We start from the raw sequence: 14,023 nt of genomic DNA, 5'->3' as shown, positions 1-14,023 counted from the left end.
GTAATGTTAAGTTCATTTTAGATGTGTTGACCTTTATTATTGATTTATTTATCAATTTTAATATAATTATAGTATATCATTTTTCAACTGAAAGTGGTGGGACGCGCAGAGTTCGAGGACGTATGCTGCTTAGAGATTTATACGACTTAGATCCTGTCGAGTGTGTCAAAGTAAGTAGAAATACTCATGGTTAGCCTGTTGGATCTGAAGCTCGACTTTTAGCAGGCTATTTGGGCATTTTAGCACGAAATGCCAATATGTTGCCCATTAACTACGAATCATGGCATCACATGCCTGATAGCAACAAAAATCAGGCTCTTGCTAATATTAAGGTAACAAAATGTGAATGTAATTTATAATACTTTAGTTTAAGTTTCATTTATATTTACATTCTAAACTTGTGTTTTTTTAGGAGAGATTTGCTTTAGAGGTCTCTGATGATTATATCAAGAAGGCATTGGGTAAAAAATGGGGAGACAATAAAAGCACTTTAAAAAAATAATATTTTGAGAAAGACATAAGCCTCGAGAAAAAATTGAGAAATGTCCCGCCGGGAATGTTGAGGTACCAATGGGAAGATGCGGTTAGATTCTAGAATTCAAAGAAAGGAGAGGTATTACGTATTTCCAAACTCTTATAAATAGTGTTTACTATATACGTAATAATAATTTCATTATGTAGGACCGTGAGCGAGTTGGAACAAGCAGCAGGCAAAAACAAAAATTCACGCACACGGCAGGGTCGAGAAGTTTTGCTTCTGTAGCTGAGGCCGAGGTATTATGAATTTATTAATTCTTTCAAATATTAATAACTTTCTACTATTAAATAATATTTTTACTACTATATTGTAGGAAGTCAAATCTGGACAAAAAATTAGACGCCTTCAGCTTTTTGAGATTACGCATAGGAAGAAAGATGGATCTCCTATGACATCCGAAGCTGGAGAAATTATGGTATATTTACTTAATAATATTTGATTTATTCTAAATATTTATAATGTTTAATTATAATTGTTTAATTCAATTCATCATTAGTAGTTTTAAATAATGTTAAGTTATGTTGCATTCCTTTTTATTATATATTTCGTTTCTAACTCTTTAATTGATTTTTTAAGAGAAACTAAAGGAGAAGAAGGCGGAATATGAAGCGATTGCTTCGACTGATAGTTCTGTTAATCTTGAGAACATTGATAACAGAATTATCACTGAAGTTTTGGGTCCTGAAAGGTACGGTCGGGTTCGATTTCAAGGATCTGGTGTTACCCCTACCCAATATTTTGGATCCGGCTCCCAGCAATACATGCCTTCTGGAAGTCAAGCTCAAGTTGAAGTTCAAAGATTAAGAGACCAGATAGTTCAGATGCAAGCGAACACGGTTGAGCAAATTACCGAGGTTCAACAAAAATATGAAGAACTCCAGCAACAACTTAGAGCGGAGGCAGTAGAGAGGGAGGCAGCGGCAGCAGCAAGGGAGGCAGAGGCACGAGCGAGGGAGGTAGAGGCAGCAGCGATGGCAGCAGAGCAGAGCAAAAAGTACGATGACCTCCAGCTATAGCTTCAGCAGATGATGCAGATGTTTCAGCAATCGCAAAAGCCGCCATCTTAGACATTAGTTTTTTCCTTGTAAGAATGTTTTTAACTTTGTCACATTTAATATTATTGTAAGAATATTTTAAATTATACTTTATTTGTTAATTATATCATATATCTTTAGTTAAATTTGAAGTATCATTTAGAATTAATGTTTTTGGTTGTATTTTTTATGCTAAATTTGTTGTTTTTGGCTGCATTTTATACTATATTTGTTGTATTTGGTTGGATTTTAATGCAAGAAGGGTTGGATATTGGTGAAAAAAAATATTGCAAATCTGTCAAAATTAGCGGCGTTTGTGGGAGGCTTTTAGCGGCGCTTAGCTTTTAGCGACGCTTTTCCCACAAACGCCGCTAAAAGCCATGACTTTTAGCAGCGCTTTTTTAACAAACGCGTTTTTTTATATAAACGCTACAAATTTGTGGCGTTACCTATAGCGGTATTTTTTACGGCGTTTTAAAAAGCGCCGTTAAAAGTTTTAGTGGCGCTTAAAAACGCCGCTAAAGGCTAAAAAAAGCGCCGCTAAAAGTCTATTTTCTTGTAGTGTGTTAAATACTTATGGTACCAATAAGGGTATATTGGTACATGTATTTTCATAAAATATTTAATATAGTACTTGTATTTTGGAAATGTTAAATGTGGCACTTGAACATGATGAGTTGGGAAGAAATCTAAGTATCGAATTTTCATTAGCTGGTTTAGCAATTCACTGATGTTGTTAACATAAGTATCATAATAAAATAAATGTTGATAATTTATGTAACACAGTAGACATTTATTTTTCAAATAACTCAATAACTAGGGGTGAGCAAAACGAGATTCGACTTGATAAAATTGAAAAAAAAATTCAAATTTCGAGTTAAACAAATCGAGTTGTTTGAGTTATTCGAGTTATTCGAGTCAACTCGATTTTTTTCGAATTTCAAGTTCGAATCAAGTTGAATATTTGAATTTGAATAAATCAAATAATTCGAATAAACCGAATATCAAACTATAATATTTTACATTTTTATCCCAAACTTCTAAACTTTTTTACTTTTCTCTCAGAAACTTTTACTCCCCTTCCATCTCACCCTCATCTATCCCAAACTTATTTCCCCCTAATTTTTTTAATATTTTCTCTCCAAAATTTTACTCCCCTTTACTTTCCCCTCAAATTTTATTCCCCCCAAAACCTTTTACTTCCTCCTAAACTTTTACTGCTCACCCATTACCCCCCACCAAATCAAAAATCAAAATAATCCAAAAATATTCCTAAACTTGAATAGTAATAATTTTATTTATATATACTATTTATATTATTAAATTAAATTTCATATTTTGTACTATTTATATTATTGAATTGTTTAATCATATTGAGTCTTTATAAATTTCTATTAAAATTGAATTATTGATGATACCATAAAATATTCGTGTTAAAATTTTATGTTTGTGTCAATTTCACATTTTATCTTTAAAATAACTTTTATTAAAAATTACATTTTTACATTTAATTTATTTTTTAATTTCAAAATACATAGTGGCAAGAATCAAAAGATAATTGAAGCAACTATGTAAGCAAAAAATCTAACCCGTATATAAAATATTAAATTATGAGATGATTAAAGTTAATAACAAATTTGGTTACAGTTGGTGACAGTAGTTATAAGGAACCAAAGTCATTTTTCTAAATTTAACTCAAATAAATGTATTCGATTCGATTCGAATTTTATCTCATTTGACTCGATTTGAAAAAATTTTGAATCGAGTTAGAATAATAAAATAGGATTTATTAACTCGATTAACTTGAAATTTTTTTATTTGATTTGATTTGATTTGATTTAATTAAACGCTCACCACTATCAATATCTATAGGTGTTAAGATCTAGCATTCTATATTAGATACTCTTTTGTACATTTCAGACATTTCAGAAATCTAAAGTTTAGAAAACTTAACAGCTCAACATACAATAACAGAACTTAATACCCATAAGTATTAACGTATCACTCTAAAAAAAAAAGAAAATCTGTTAAAAAAAAGTTATATATATATATATATTAGTGACTATAATATTTACATTATTCAAATAAAAAACCTAGAAAAACTAATATGTACACTAACTTAAGCAGCCAAATATAAAAAATTAGATCTGCTCAAGTTAGCTAGTACTTACTTATCAGTATGCAATAATGAAAATTGCATTTCAACATCCTCCCAACTCTACGCATTTTCTTTAATAATTCGACTACTTTAATATTAGTCAACAATTCAAGCTATAGCTAGTTCCCTATACATTCTAATCAGATTAACCCCAATAAGTTTTAATTTATATAAATTGGCCACTTGTTAGAAGGACTTAATCAAAGCTATTTCATCTTGTTTCTGTATATGTCAAGAGTTCATCATCTCCCCCCAACCACCCAAAGAGAAAAAAGCCTGCTAAATATATAATAAACAGTTTACCAATTCCAAGTGCATCTTTAATTAATCAAGTCCTTGCTTCTCAAAATTGTTTATGGTAGGAGTTCAAAGCGAATGGGCAAATCTTTTCCGACCAAAACATACCGCGAATGAAAGCTGAGTGGGGTGTTTCATTATGTTTGAAGCACCTTTTGAATCCAATCACACTGAAAATGGTGTTTGGATATCGTGCAAAGCTGTAACTTTTCTCACTGTGCTGCAAGCATTTAACCACCGAAACTCTTAGTCAACGCTGCAAAGATATAGACCGAGGGTTTGGCTGTTGAATGCAGCGATATCTTAGTAGCCAAGGCAAAGCATATCTTGTAAACCTTTTATTTAGTCAACGCTGCTAACTAACAAGACAATCCCAAAACGTCTCCTATAAAATCAAGGAGATTTGGATATCTAACAGTTTTGAAGAAGACTGATTAGGGCAATTCTATATCACAAGATTCAACTATACTTACCGAACTCTGCTAATTCTTTCTAGAAAAGAAAGCATTTTAGTATTATTAGATTATGTAATAGCTATGCGTGAAAAAATTTTATATAACAAATATATTTATAAAAAATAATTAATTATTAATTAAAATAATAAAGTTAAGATTTAAAAATCATGTCAAGTTCAAATCTAATAATGTGTGTATTTTTTTAGATTTTATATACTCTTTAAACATCCACTCATAGTAATATTTTTTTACTCTGTAAAAGAAACGGGGTTTTCGTAATTTTATAATTGAGTTGAGACTCAGTTGATGTGTGACACAAACTCAATCAAACACTTAAATAATAATATAAATATAATGATAACATTGTATTGAATATTTGTATTTCTGTAAAATTCGAGCACATAAATTTGCTTTAAGATTCAAATATGTTATTTTTATTAAATCTAAATATTATTATTTGACTTCAAATTAATAAAATCACCCTTTGAATATCTTAATCCACTAAATATCTGTATTTTACTAAGTATAAAAAATTTTCTTAAAAGTATTAGATAATAGATTCAGACATTATTATCCATAAAAATAAAGTAAATTTGGCTATTTGTTATTTGAAATTGTATCCATTATTCACAAAAGTAAAATTAATTCAAATAATAAATGTTCAAGAAGTATATCTGTATTTACTTTGAATGTATTGCAAATAATAATTAAAATAATAGAATTCAAATAATATTTGAATTCGAAAAAAGCAAGCTGAAAATTGAAACAAATAATAACCATTACTATCAATAACCATAACTTTTAATATAACACGTTTAAATTTATTTAACAATTATATATAAATATTATAGAAGTTGAAAATTGAAACATTACGAACCAATAAATAAGTTACTTGTTTGTATGGTTCAATATATATTTTGTTTTTAAAGAAGAATATATACGAGGATCTATCGAGGAACATATTGTTACTTAATAATCCAATTAGACCATTATAAAAATACGTACATATAAACTTCGAGTATTTATTTATAAAGTACGGTAGATGAATTTATTAAATACTAATAACCAATTCCAACGTTGTAAGTTGTTTGGAATTTTGCATATATATATTATAAGATATAGCAGGGCACCACAAGGGAAGATTAATCATTTATAAAAAAAAAAAAAAGGAAAGAGCAAGGATTAATCTAATCAACGGCCAGTTGTTTCATCATTTAATTCTTGTTTGTTAGACTGTAATGAACAAGATTTGCTTGATTCAATGGCCTAGATTATCACAATTCCTTTTTATTTTTTGTCAAAATTTATTAAATTGATTAGGGTAAACTACAAAAATAATCATTCAGTTGTGCTTTCCGTTCTATTTTGGTCATCTAATTATTAATTTTTTTTATTTAATCACTAAATTTTTCGAAATTAAATATTTTAATCTCACTCTATCAGTTACTATTAGATGAGTGACGAAAAGCTGATGGGGGTATTTTCTATTGGTCTAATAATAAATGTAGCCCAATAATAAATACATATTATATCAATTTGATCCTAAATATAAAAAATTCAATAAACTTAGCCCTCAATGTTTACAAAATTTGTAATTTTAATTTGAATTCTAAAAAATTCTATAAATTTAGCCGTCAACATTTATAAAATTTATCAAATTAATTCTAATTCTAAAAATTAAAAAAGTAAAAAACATATTTTTAAAAAAAATTATTTTTAACCCTTTTAACTCATCTTTTGATTTTTTTAGCACCACTTAAAACCTTTAAAGCTAACAAACATAAACCTAATGAGACATTTTTATTTTTATTTTTTTTCCTAATTCAAACATAAATAAGTCCCAGCTAGCCGGGGAATGAATGTGGGATGGTACAACACCACCACAAACAAATCTATGGTTGTAGTATCGCCTTGACCTCAAAGATGTTAGTTAACATATAGTACTTAAAAATTATATAAAAAAGAAAAAGTTTCAAAGAATAATTAAAAATGAACTAAATTGTAAATGGAATTTCGCTAAAAAAAATTTAGCAGAAATGACTTGAATATGATGGAAATGTCAAGCGAAATAAAACAAATCAAGAGTGAGATTAAAAAAAAAAAAGAGTCAAATGCATACAACACTTGAAGTAAAAAAAAAAAAAACAACAACAAAAACTAAAATTGGTGAAATTACCTTAACTCATAGAAGAAGATATATGAATGGATTTGTTCCTTGATGACTCACTTCCTGCTTAGATTTTGATTTTAGCTCACCCCAAAAAATCAAAGGGGGAGCTAAAAGGCTAAAAAAATATTTTTTTTTGAAATTTTTATAATTAGAATTAAAATGCAAAATTTTATAAATGTTGATGGTTAAATTTATTGATTTTTAAGAATTTGAACTAAAATGACAAATTTTATAAACATTGAGAGCTAAATTTGTTTAACTTTTTATATTAAGATCAAATTAATACAATGTGTAAACATTGGAGGGCTAAATTTTTTCTTAGATAAATAAAAAAATCCCACATCAATTTTCCATCATTCATTTAACGACACTAACCAGTAAGTGACTAAAATATTTAATTTCAAAAGGTTTAGTGGCTAAATGAAAAAAAATTAATAGTTGAATGACCAAAATAGAATCAAAACCATAGTTCGGTCACTATTTTTGTACTTTACCCAATTGATTATTTCGAAAATTGCATTGGCAATATATTGATTAGGGTATTTTGAAATGTTATTCTAACATTTTTTCTTCAACAACAAAAAGTCTAATCAAAGAATGGCCGAAGAAAATTTGGGAAGAGGCTTATTGGCAGCTTCGAAAACAACCAATACAATAGAGGCAAGAAGGTAGAGTCCTATCCCTATTGAACTCTAATTAGCACAATTAGGATATTCAAAATTCAAAATTCATCTAATAAGCAACCGAAAGTTTACGTTAGATGTTTATGCTTTCCTAAAAATATAGTTTATAAAAGAGCAAAAGGTTTTAATGATCCTTCACGTGGGATTGGCTCAGTGGGCCATTGACAAGTGAGCCAGAGTTTGTTCGAAATTAGCAAAGGAGTTGCTAGGTCAGACAATTGTAGCAAAGACCTAGTTTATCAACTTTGAATTTTAATGCTTCCATTAATGTTAGTCAAAGGAGAGGAACTTGAACTAGAGTCGAAGTCAAGTATATGTCATTAAGGACTTAATCTTTGGCTTGAGCCTATTTTAGACACTTAGTTGATGCAAGAATGAGAAGAGGAACTTGAACTAGAGTCAAAGTCGCGACACCCAGATGTTGGCGACACTAATGTTTTTTTCCATCAACTAAGGAGTTAAACTTCACCAAATGGCATGATCAAGTGGGCTGCCTTCAAGGTCACGACACCAACACTTGAGGTTGCAAGATTAGGCCAATGATGTCGTAACACCAAACAAAACCCCTGTAGATGAAAAGTCAAGTTGCCTGAGGACAACTTTGCAACACCAAAGTGTTGTTGTAACACCCCTAACCCTTAACCGTTGTCGGAATAAGTTAAGAGGCATTACCGGACTTATAATTCAATTCAGAACGATAATTTATCAAATAACACTACATTTTAGTAAACATCACTCATTCACATTCATTATATACTTAAATCAAGAATACAAAGCCTTAATCATGCATTCGAAACTAAATTGATAACATATAAAATTTCAGAAACTTATAAAATTTTCAACATTTCAAATATCACAAACCCGTGTGAACAGGCTGTGTGCCTCACACGACTAATAGACAGGCCTGTGTCTTAGACCGTGTGGAAATAGAGCATACATACTGATTTGTGTCACACGGCCGAGGGCACGCCTGTGTGCCAAACCGTGTGAAAACTGGAGAGGATACTGACTTGGGTCACACGGCCAACCACACGCCAGTGTGTCTAGCCCATGTCCCCTTCGAAATGGCCTCGTATGCCTGTGTACTAGGCCATGTGCCATTTAGGGGGTATACTGACATATGTCACAGGTCAATCACACGCCCGTGTGTGAATCCGTGTGACACACACGGCCAATAGACACACCCGCGTGTATAAGCTATGTCAAACCTATAGGGTATAATGACTTAATTTGTAGGGTACCTTAGGGGACGCACGACCGTGTAACTTAACCGTGTGTCGCACACGACTAAATCACACGCCCGTATCTCTGCCCGTGTGGACAAAAATAGGCCATTTGCAAAGCCATATTGCCACCCTAAAACACAAGCATTTACAATCATGTTTGACCACAATTATGCAGCCCAATTGACAACCAAAATAACCATTTCATTACACAATATTTAACATATCAAAACATAGCAAATTCATATCCAAATACCTATCCATCTTCATGTATAATCCATTCATCTATCAAATTCATATCAATACCTCACTTGCATATTTTCATTCAAACATTACCATACCAAAACATACCATCTTTAAGTACATATATGCAATCAAAACATGTACCAAAATAAGCCAAATCACATGACTTAACTTATATACAAAATCATTCTCAAATCATGATACCAAAACATAACTACTTCTATCAAACTAGCCTATACATGCCATATTTACATAAATTCACAAGTTCAAAATACCAATCGAAAATTGGATAGTGTGACGTGCAACTCTGATTGTCTGAAACAAGCGAGCAACGAGCCTCTATAAAACATAAAAAAAAAACAGAGTAAGCTTTATAGCTTAGCAACACTACAGCAAAACAAGTTTTTAGCGACCTTTTTTTAGGTAAGCGTCGGTAAAATAATTTGCGACGCTTATTAAAGCATCGTAAAAAACGCCGCTAAATTTTGCTGCGTTTATGTAAAAAAACGTCGCTAAAGAACATGACCTTTAATGGTACTTTTTCCACAAACGCCGCTAAAAAACATAACATTTAGCCACGTTTTTCCCACAAATTCCGTTAAAGAACATGACCTTTAGCGGTACTTTTCCCACAAATGCCACTAAAGAACATGACCTTTAGCTCTAAAAGTTATATTCTTTGGCGGCATTTGTGGAAAAACACCACAAATTTCTTTGCTGTTTGAAGTGGGATATCCACCACTATCCAATTGCTTCTTTGCTTTTTATCGTTCTTTCATGTTTCACATTTGATATTCCTCATAATTTGTAGTTCCAGTGATTTTTCTTCATCGTTTACCTTTATTTTTTGTTCTTATAGTAATATCAACTATAGTGCTCCCCATGAAATTAGTCTTATAAATAATGTGTTGAAATTCAATTTATTACGACAGTTTAAATAAAATTCAGTTGAAAATTTTTCTACCAATAAAAAACAGTAAACAGTAAATACCAACTTTCTTCCTTTCACTAAAAAATGATGTTCAAAATTGTTACAATGAAATGTAAAATGCAAATCTTATATATCACCAAGATCTTAAGGATTTTTCAATAATTAATCAACAACGAAAATAAGAATTCTACTCTAAATAGGTTCATCGTTGCTACGATGGAGACTTGATACCTTATTCGGTTTCCCTTCAACATCTGCTTTAGTAGCCATATCCTGACATAATCAACGGACCCGACATATTAGCATGCAAAATATAAAGAACAAGAAAGTGTTCCATTACTAATCATGTTAGATTCAAAAGTGCAAAAGTGACATTCATGCCTTTTGGTCCAAGAGTGACTCCAACCAAATCAACAAGCTTGTTCACACCAGTCTACAACAAAAGAACATGAAGTAAGCTAGAGCAATATGTATCCTTAAAAGCAATATAGAAAAAACATTGTCAAGTATATTCCAATGATTTAAGCTATGAAAACCATATTATTTCAATCTTGTTAGTATATAGACGCAATGAAGTCTGGATGAGCCATCAGCCACCGTATTCAAATTTGAAACCTTTTATTTCAGATAAATGATTACATTTACATACACATGTAACACTGATTATCTACTTTAAATTAATGGTAGCTGAACTGAAGAAAGCTGACCTTACGAAGAAATTGATGGAGATGGTGAACTTGTTTCAAGTCACCGGTTTGTGCAGCGCGATTGTTTCTAGCATAGGAGAAACCTGTGCCTACTGGTGAATCTATAAATATGATGTTTGACACCTGAAAATATATCATCATTGTTCAAGTTTCGTTATTAGCAATCTTAAAACAAAAACCACAACAAAAATGATCTGGTTGAGTAGATGATATGATTTGATCAACTTTGTCCATGCGTATGGGTTGTAAACCAACGTAGGCAAGCTTCCATTGTACACGTCAACCTTGAATTTCAATGGACCTGCAACGCTCATTTCAATTTGATGATCCTATTCGGATATCAACTTATCCTCTAAGATCTGACTTTAGAAACAAATTTGATACATGTTATTTGTTGATAATTTTGAAAATTTCAGACACATTAATATAAATGTAAAATTACTACTCATCAAAACAAAGGTTAACATGCAAACAACTTTTAAATTAAAAAGAAATTAACTTTTAAATCTTCATTAGACCTAAATTAGTCATTGTTGATTATTGATTTTGGAAAGAAACAATTTTTTTTTCACGTGTTTAAGCATATTTCGATATACTATATTTTGATAGTGTCTAATTTTATTTCTAGTTGATATTTAATTTTATTTATAATTTTTTTAACATGTTTTAAAAAAAATTGACACTTAAACACAAATCTGACACTTGAACAATCATTGTGCATCACAGTTAGATAGTCCATCAAATAAAATTCCATTCATTCTTGGGTTCTTAGATATGAAGCATCTGGTCTTTAGGGGAAAAAATTTAGGTTTGCAATCGGAAGTGTCCCTTTTTCTTTAAGCAAAGAACATGTAATTAAGTAAAGTGGAATATGGGTGGGATTACCAATTTCGAAAACAAGACCAGAGAAGGCAGAGCAGCCAGGGCCACCAGTCAACCAAATCAAAAGAGGGTTGTCTTCAGGTTTCCCCTCCGACTTCACAAAGTAGTAAAAGAGTTGAACTTCTTCTGAATCACCCACACCAACATACCTGGCAGAAAGCAACATATACACCCATCAAACAACTATATATCTCCACAACCAAAAAGAGCGTAAAATTTCGTTAGGTTACCTGGTTTCAAGTTTAAATTTAGGGATAAAATTTAATATTAAAAAGAAAATAAAAGAAGCATACCTCTTGACATCATTTCAGGCACTATAATAAGTAGCTAACAACTGACAGGTAAAAAATCAAAAGAAAGATCCAAAAGAAAAAAAAATGAGATCCAAAAGGTTCACTTGGATATTTACTATAATCCATAACATGGGGTGTTTCTGTGTATAATCGGCAGCCATCTCACAGACGTGATATGCAATATCAAAGGCAATAGGATTATAACTTGCATACTCATAATTTCATTGGATTTACTACACCATCTGGATTTACTACACCATCAATAAATACCTCAAACTCAAACCAAAACCATAGCTAACTTAACCAACAATGGGATAGTTTTGAATGGACTAAACTACTTTTAGACTAAATACATTCTCTCGCCTTTGTCCAATGGCTATAAACCAATGAATGTAACATCAATAATTAGGCCCTAAGTAATCAGTATCGATGAATATTTTAGCACCTTTAAGCAATAAATGATGGAGAAACTTACAGCTTCTGCAATAGTAAACCAATGGAAAGAATGCAAGAAGGGATCATCTTTTGAAGGAGGGGTATCATGATTCCAATATGTCAATTTATCAAATTTGGCTTTCATTTCCCAATCGTTTGAGTTTCCTTCAGATACATCACAAGCTTTCCTCTTTCCAGAGTTGTTCTTCGCAGGAACAAAGCCTGCAAGAGCAACCAGAAATAGTAAAACCAACAAATTTACATAAAAGAAAACAAAAATGTATGATTGAATCAAATTGGTGCTAACTTCAGTAAACAGACATCCTACAAACCCCCTAGAAATGAGAAGCTTAGCTAGATTAAAGACATGAAAACTCTTCAGGAAGAATAGTGAACCGAATTGTGGAAACCTAAACAAAAATAGTTTTTTTAACCAAGACAATGAAGAAGAAAAAAAGAGGAAATGGTAAGCTAAAACTAAATCAAATGTCTGTTAATAATATTAAATTTAGAGCATGATGCCTACGAAACTTCCTAAAATCTAATAATCAACACAATACAATCTTGCACATTGTTTTCTGGATAATATTTTCCCTGTAAACAGAGAAGCATATAAAATTTCCAAACTATTTTCCTTTTCTTACACCATTTTTTCCTTAGATTCAATGGGCTAGAAAACATCTTATCAACAAAATGTTAATAGTTTCAATTTCACAAGCTTAGACCAACAACATTCCTAATACACAACTACAACTCAGAGTTTCAGTCAACAAACATCAAGGAGAAGAAATCATCTTTCCAACAAAATCAAACTTGCAAAAATCCATTAAACCCCCTCCAGCCATTTGGAAGAGAAATAGTAGTTCCTTGAAGCTTCCTTCCTCTAAAATGGACTTCCTCTACTGCTAACCCATCAATCTCCATCCCTACTTATCATAAAACCCAAAAGGAAAAAGGGGGAAAATCACATATTTACCTTTGCATGATATTTAATTATAAAAAAAATTAGGAGAAAAAGTTACCTTAAGTTTGGGTTTGAAGTACTGAGAAACAATGCAAGGGCCATTGAATTTGATGCAGCATGGAAGATTATGAACTTGACCACTCAGATTTATTTTCTCTTCTTTACCATTCAGGCTTAGGTTTATGCTTCCTGTTGTTCCCTTCTCTTCCTCCATTTCCCTTTTGATTCAAACCCTAATCCCTAATTCTCTTTGCACCTTAAAAATTAGACATTTTTGGGATTTTCCCGGTCCTCTGCAACAACACCCAATTTTCTTTTTCCCGCACTTTTGACCATCTATTTGGATTTTTTTTCTCCATTTTACATATTAAAAAACAAAAATGAGAGACTAAACGATTTTTTCGGGTATAAAATAGAAGAACATGTTGAGAAAGGCTGAGAAAGAAAAGGGAATCGGGGGAGAGAAAAAGAAGTACAGGCTGAGAATGGCTGAGAAAGAAAAGGGAATTGGGGGGAAAGAAATAAAACATTGTCTTTTCGGTCAAAACTGAAAATTAGTGGCGTTTATATCAAAATAGCACCCTTTTGCTTGAAATAAATTAATTTTTCATATAAAAATGCCTCTAATGCTAGATTTTTTTTATAATTTTTATATTAAATTATTACATCTTTTATATCAATTTTAAATAAATATTTTTTAAAAATTTAAGTAATATTAAAAAAATTAGATAAAATTTGAAATTTTATATATTTTATACGTCAAATGGTTTAGATTAAATATTTTTAAATATAAAAGCATTAATTGATTGTATAAAATTTCATCATTTAACAAATTTCAAGTAAATCTTAAATTCTAAGCCATTTAATATATATAAAGTTTATCTATTATCTCTTAAATAATTTAAACTATAATCATAATTTTAATATATTAAATTTAATATTATATATTTTACAATTATATAAGAAATTATTTAATATATAAATTAAAAAATACTAATTAATTTAAACTC

At 30.7% G+C, this 14,023-nt stretch overlaps 2 long non-coding RNA genes across 3 annotated transcripts; both read right to left on the bottom strand.

The window, feature by feature from the left end:
• Positions 1-8,851: 8,851 nt before the first annotated feature.
• LOC121212381 (uncharacterized) lies at positions 8,852-10,008 on the bottom strand. The gene is made up of 2 exons (XR_005907449.1): positions 9,964-10,008; positions 8,852-9,140 (listed from the first exon to the last, which is right to left on the bottom strand). It is a non-coding gene; the product is annotated as an uncharacterized lncRNA (long non-coding RNA).
• A 101-nt stretch (positions 10,009-10,109) lies between these two features.
• On the bottom strand, positions 10,110-13,564 carry LOC107893579 (uncharacterized). 2 transcript variants are annotated; one of them, XR_001682875.2, is made up of 6 exons: positions 13,072-13,563; positions 12,825-12,975; positions 12,090-12,271; positions 11,325-11,470; positions 10,440-10,562; positions 10,110-10,165 (listed from the first exon to the last, which is right to left on the bottom strand). It is a non-coding gene; the product is annotated as an uncharacterized lncRNA (long non-coding RNA). The 2 variants fall into 2 exon arrangements; XR_001682874.2 differs by having other exon boundaries at positions 12,090-12,975; positions 13,072-13,564.
• Between the last annotated feature and the right edge of the window lie 459 nt (positions 13,565-14,023).

Source organism: Gossypium hirsutum, chromosome A13 (genome assembly GCF_007990345.1).
Source record: "Gossypium hirsutum isolate 1008001.06 chromosome A13, Gossypium_hirsutum_v2.1, whole genome shotgun sequence".
Taxonomy (NCBI): domain Eukaryota; kingdom Viridiplantae; phylum Streptophyta; class Magnoliopsida; order Malvales; family Malvaceae; genus Gossypium; species Gossypium hirsutum.
This window is presented reverse-complemented; position numbering and strand designations above follow the sequence as displayed.